Raw genomic sequence first — 6000 nt, 5'->3', positions numbered from 1 at the left:
TCAAAATATTAGTGACAGCCGACACATTTAGACGTAAAATGTCATTCTTCGCAAACTGACATAGCCTATTTTTACAGTATTCATACGACGGCAGATGTCGTTTTCGCAGCGTCTCCGCTCAGAACATTTTGGCGAGTGTGAAAGGCCATTTATCCAGACCTTAACGGCTGGTGATATTGAAGTTTGCTGTGAGTAACGGGACGACATAGCAGATTTTATTTTTGCACGAAGAAAGCATAATAAGCACACGAAAGCATAATAGTTTCTTCGTTTTTCCATTCGAATATAATTGGGGATATTTCTGCTGTTCTGCGCTCGACATGCAATGCGCGCCAGCTAAAGCCATGTTAAAATTGATTTTGTCCTTCTATGCAACGAATATTTACTTTCGCGCCACGAGTGCAAGCTTGACGTCCTCCCACAACCTTACCAGCACCTCGGACGGATTTCAAGTAGGTAAAAATTGCATACATTTAAATCCTGATGTTCGTCAATGAAAAACGTCAATGAAAAACATCAATGTAAAGTATGTTTACTTTCCACAGCCTGTCGATCTTTAATAATTCAACTAAAAACGTTAGATGCCCGCAGCTATCTCAAATACTGGTACTCAGGTGGATAGCGAACAACTTTTGCGCTCCCTACATACGTATACGCAATGCCTAATGACCGCAATGGTACCGGAATCTTGGAAGAACGTGAACATCATCCTAATCCATAAGAAAGGCGACATGAAGGACTTGAAAAATTACAGGCCGATCAGCTTACTGTCAGTCGTCTACAAGGTATTTACCAAGGTAATCGCTAACCGAATCTCTGCAACCTTAGATTTCAGTCAACCTAAAGAACAAGCAGGGTTCCGTAAAGGTTATTCAACAATGGACCATATTCACACGATCAATCAGGTGATAGAGAAGTGCGCTGAGTATACTGAACCCCTATATATAGCCTTCATAGATTATGAGAAAGCATTAGACTCGGTCGAAACCCTAGCAGTCATTCAGGCACTACGGAACCAGGGGGTAGATGAGCATTATGTAAGATGACTAGAGGATATCTATAGTATAGCAAAAACGATACTGATACCCAAACCAGGCAAGCCCCCAGGTATCGAGAACCTACGGCCAATTTCCTTGACATCGTGCGTAGGGAAAGTGCTTGAGCACGTCCTCATGATTCGATGGCAAGCATACTTGGAAGAGAAAGACCTTTACCCCCATTCGATGATCGGATTTCGAAGCAAATTAAGCACACAGGACGCCATGTTACAGATCAAGGCGGAAGTCATTGACAACAGAACAAGGGACAACCAAGCCATAGTGGGATTGGACTTACAGAGCGCTTTTGATAAGGTGAAACACTCTGTCATCCTTTCCCAGATCATCGCCCTGCGGATGGGGGAGCGTACGTACAACTACGTGCGCGACTTCCTCTCGGTGCGCACAGCACATATTCAAGCAGGAGACCTTACCATGGATGAACGGAAACTAGGAAGTGTGGGTACCCCTCAAGGATCGGTGATATCACCACTGCTCTTCAATGTAGTCATGAATGGAGTGGCAAGACGACTGGAATCAATACCCGAGGTCCGCCACACCATTTATGCGGACGACATCACGCTATGGGTGCCGGGTGGATGCGATGGCCACATTGAATCCTCCCTGCAGGTAGCGGTGGACGCCATAGAAGAACAGCTACAAGGCACGGGTCTGGTTTACTCCCCGAGCAAATCGGAGCTACTAATCATCCCGCCAATGTCAAGACTCCGGCAAGAGAGTACCATCAAATTACGGACCAGCAACGGGCAAACGATCCCGGAGGTGACTAAAATCAGAGTGCTGGGCTTCCTGATTGAAAGGAATCGCAGAAACAACGACGCGGTTACCCGCCTGGTTGGCAAGGTCACGGCTGCCAGGCAGCTTATCAAGCGAGTGGCAAACAGAAAATCCGGCATGAGAGAGGCCAGCCTACTCAGGTTGATCCAATCATTTGCAATAAGTCACGTTGCTTACGCCGCGGCCTTCCACAACTGGCTACTTCAAGAGCGTAACCGACTGAACGCTGCCGTAAGAAAGTCATACAAGGCAGCCATCGGTGTTCTCGACATCGCAAACACCGAAAAGCTCATCGAGCTCGGAATCTATAATACCTTGGAGGAAATCATGGAAGTCCAGCAAGTAGCCCAGATCGAGCGCCTCAAAGGATCGAAGACGGGAAGATCCATCCTTGCCCGACTCGGTATGGAAACGGCGTCCACCATTCGTAGCCCCGGCAAGCAAGAAGAACGAGACATCCCGGCTGTCATCCGGAATGCTACCAGAGTCTATCCTCTACCCAAGAACATGGACCCGAGCTGCTGTGAAAAATCTGGAAGGACGAAGAATTTCCTAACTTACTCAGGGAACTATTCCGGGTGAACTAGGTGGAATAAATGAGGGATGGGGTAATATACAATAGGTCTGGGCCCACCTAAAAGGGTTTGGAATAAAGTTGTCCTCTTTCTCCACTGCTGTTCAATCTCCATGGTGGGTTTAGAACGAATGTAGACGGTAGTAGGCTGGGATTCACCCGCCGCGGTGGCTTAGTGGCTAAGGCGTTGCGCTGCTGAGCGCGAGGTCCCGGGTTCGATTCCCGTCCGCCGCGGCCGCTTTTGTGATGGAGGCGAAAAGCAAAAACGTTCGTGTGCACGAGATTTTGGCGCACGTTAAAGATCCCCAGGTGGTCAAAATTAATCCGGAGCCCTCCACTACTGCGCGCCTCATCGCCTGCGTTGCGCCGGCGCGTTAAACCCTACAATCAATCAATCAGTAGGCTGGGATTTGACTTACTAAACGTGGTAAACGGATGGGTGGAGGAAGAAGGATTTCCTGGAATAATGTATACAGATGAAATACTGTTGATAGCTGGCAGCTGGATAGGCACGCACGGCCTGATGGATATGTGTAATGGAAACGCGACGCACCTATGGGTTTATTTTAGGAGAGAAAAATCGGGGATCATGGTCTTTGACGATGGCAGGGAGCTCTTATTGGCATCCGCTGAAAATGCATAATACTACGGTGGAAATATTAGAAGCATTTGGGAGTATGGCTTAACGACGGCGCAGATTAGATGCATACACATGAGGCTCACCTTAAGACTAAATGGAAATGGAATGCCGCTATAATGAAACGTAGGGCACTGTGGGGTTACAGCAAATACGAAATGGTATGCGGGTAGTCTGAAAGGGGTTATGGTACCAGGATCGACTTTCAAGAATTTGGTTCAGAAAATGAAACAGGAGATGCAAGCGGGCGTGGGGGTAATTCACAGGACGTTAAAACTACAAACTAAGTAGCACATAAAAATATGCGCTGATCATTCTTTGAGGTATGTCAGGCGCAGATCAAGATAAAATATCTGAATGGTCTTCGTGACATGGAGGACGAAAAATTGTACGCGAGAGTATTTAAGTACCTGGATATGCGGAGCATGGACACCCAGTGGAGACGGAGGACCAGATAGCTAACCAAATGGCATGGAAATCCGGTACAGGAAAGTGGGGTATACAAGAGAGTAAAAAGCATGTAACGGCAGTAGCGATGACGAAATAGGCACACAGAGAATGGGTGAAAAAAATCCCTGGAGTTTTATAGGACAGAAAAACTATTAACCGGGAAGGTTAGTTTTCTATGGCAATAGGCGAAACAATGTTGACGGAGGATGGGATTTGTTGTGAAGGGGAGTCTAAACTTCGGGGCTATAGAGGTGATGAACAGGCGGCAGTGGTGGGGGTGAAAGAAACGTATGGAAGACAGGAGGATGTGGGAGGAGTAATGAAACGGATGAGAATTTAGAACAATGGGGGGAGGAAAAAACAAGAGGAGATGGGGGCAGGCAAATTCTGTAGAATATTTAAGGGTAGGCCAAATAAGTGGAGTAAAACAGGCAAGTTGATTGCTGACAACCGATGTCCCAATACAAAAGGGGGGCCTCAAATCATTACCGTAATCGCCAAAAAGTACCGTGGTGGAATGTTTTCCGCAAACTGCATCTATGGCTGCAACTCTCCCGCCAATTTTGGGTACGAAGAAACATAGACGACCATGTGGGCGGCGAGTCGCTAGAGCGGGGGTCGTGTATGAGATGAAGCAGAAGTAGTAGCGAAGTGTTGTTGGAAAAGTTCTCGCGGTGTGTTAGCTCTTGTCTGTTCTCACCACGCAACATTCCCTATTGCATACGAGTGAATGAGTGATTGGAGAAGGTTTAGAAGACACTCGGCGGTATGGTGTCTGCGTGCGCTGGCATTCAGCATAAGACAGAATATAAGAGATAAGACAGCTGCATTGCATGCAAATACGGCATGCAATGCAGCTGTTTGAAAAACAGCATATCTCTTCGTAGTAGCATGCCTAAGAGAGAAATGTAAAGACGATAATCGACGCAATGCTACCGAACTGAGAAGACGACCGACCCTGACGCTTACGAACATGGGAATAGGCACGCCGATCATTTTAATTAGCACTGCTAACGAGCTTGTGCAACCAATTATGCGCTGCAGGCTTTAACGCTGACTTCAGGAGTGTCAATCATGAGTAGTCAGTAAGTGGACATTGTAATACGATGGCGAGGCGTCCATGAAGTAGTAGTAATCAACAATTATTGACGTAAGTTTGAGGGTAGGTATATGGAAGTATTGAGAAAAATTTGTTTCGTTCCAAGTCAAATGCCAAGTTCACCAAGTTGCCTCGAATGTTTCCTGGGAAATTGACTATACTTCCAGAGTACACAGCCCACACAGGCTGCCAATGCAGAATCCTCACCAAAACAGCGGACTCCTTGTTTTCTTTACAACGTTTAATGCCGGATACATTGCTAATGGCAAACTTGTGATAGAAGGATTCATGTTGTGTTAATGCGGATTCATGTTGTGTTAATGTGTTTTGGTTGTGTTTTTCTTGCCCTTGCCTCACCGCACCGTATACTTTTCCTGCCATTTGAGAGCGCATCGTCTCATTGTTGCTGCTGTTTTTACAAGCAGATCGGCCATGTTATTAAAGATCACATGGCGTTGCGTCCGTTCATTCCCGGTCCAGTTCATTGCAGCTTCATCGACCTACTTCCCTTTTTTGTGGCATGCTCACTAGAATGACAGCTGTAAACTGTAAATCCCTCTCAAACAACAGCGCGGTACTCGATTAGTCTATTTTTAACGTTGCATGTAGCCTTTTGCGATCGGCTCTTGAACGCCGTAGCATAGCTTGGCATATTATTATTATTCTTTTTTTGGGGGGCACTGTGTCATAGTCTGTAACTGCCTAAATAGGAAAGTCACTTATGTACGTTACTTTTTCAAATTAATGTAACGTCTGCTGAAGACCAGGCGCGTGTTAGCGGCCACCGCTTTACTGACGTCGTTCGAATGATAGCCTTATTCTGGGGAGGGTGATGTTGCAAACCTCGCTTCCTTGCATCTTTGCTTCACCGTCGTTGTCGACCCAACATGACCTCATTTTTACCAACTTCGAAGAATAAAACAATATTTTGACATGATGTCTTTTGGGCAAGGATTTTGTTCTTAATGAGATGGAGAGCGAGGTGGAGGAATTTGAAATGTGAGTGAGCGGTTAAAGAGATGGAACGATTTTTGTGACTGAGGCGGCAAGATTACCTCTACAGTGTACAGCGAACTACTCGCAACATTTGACAAGGGACCCCCACAGCTACTTCACAAACTGCTGCACGACCACTCCGTCGCTGTCACTCGCTTCTGGCCGGCCAGATGCCGCCAATTGGAAAGTCACAGCCCACAAGCTATTTCCTCAAAAACAATAAATGTAAACAACGCGCAAATGAACTCATGAAATTGCAGGGCCGCATCTGACCCTGAGCGGTAATGCGGTTAAGCTGAAAAAAAGGACGGTGTGCGGTTGTGCTGTCGTACTACTGCCCCCACACGAGTAAACAATTCCATGAATTTCTGTAGCTTCGGAATTATATGTTACACTGCATTTAGCTTCA

General features: G+C 46.4%; 1 long non-coding RNA gene across 1 annotated transcript in view; it reads left to right on the top strand.

Annotated features, from left to right (window-relative positions):
• Positions 1-230: 230 nt before the first annotated feature.
• LOC144145589 (uncharacterized) overlaps positions 231-6000 on the top strand; it is a 69564-nt gene continuing 63794 nt past the window's right edge. The window contains exon 1 of the long non-coding RNA XR_013317530.1: positions 231-452. This is a non-coding gene — a long non-coding RNA (uncharacterized LOC144145589). The remainder of the gene's footprint in view (positions 453-6000) is intronic.

Source organism: Haemaphysalis longicornis, unplaced genomic scaffold (genome assembly GCF_048455015.1).
Source record: "Haemaphysalis longicornis isolate Haplotype H1 unplaced genomic scaffold, Haemaphysalis longicornis Haplotype H1 scaffold_7, whole genome shotgun sequence".
NCBI classification, from domain to species: Eukaryota; Metazoa; Arthropoda; class Arachnida; order Ixodida; family Ixodidae; genus Haemaphysalis; species Haemaphysalis longicornis.
This window is presented reverse-complemented; position numbering and strand designations above follow the sequence as displayed.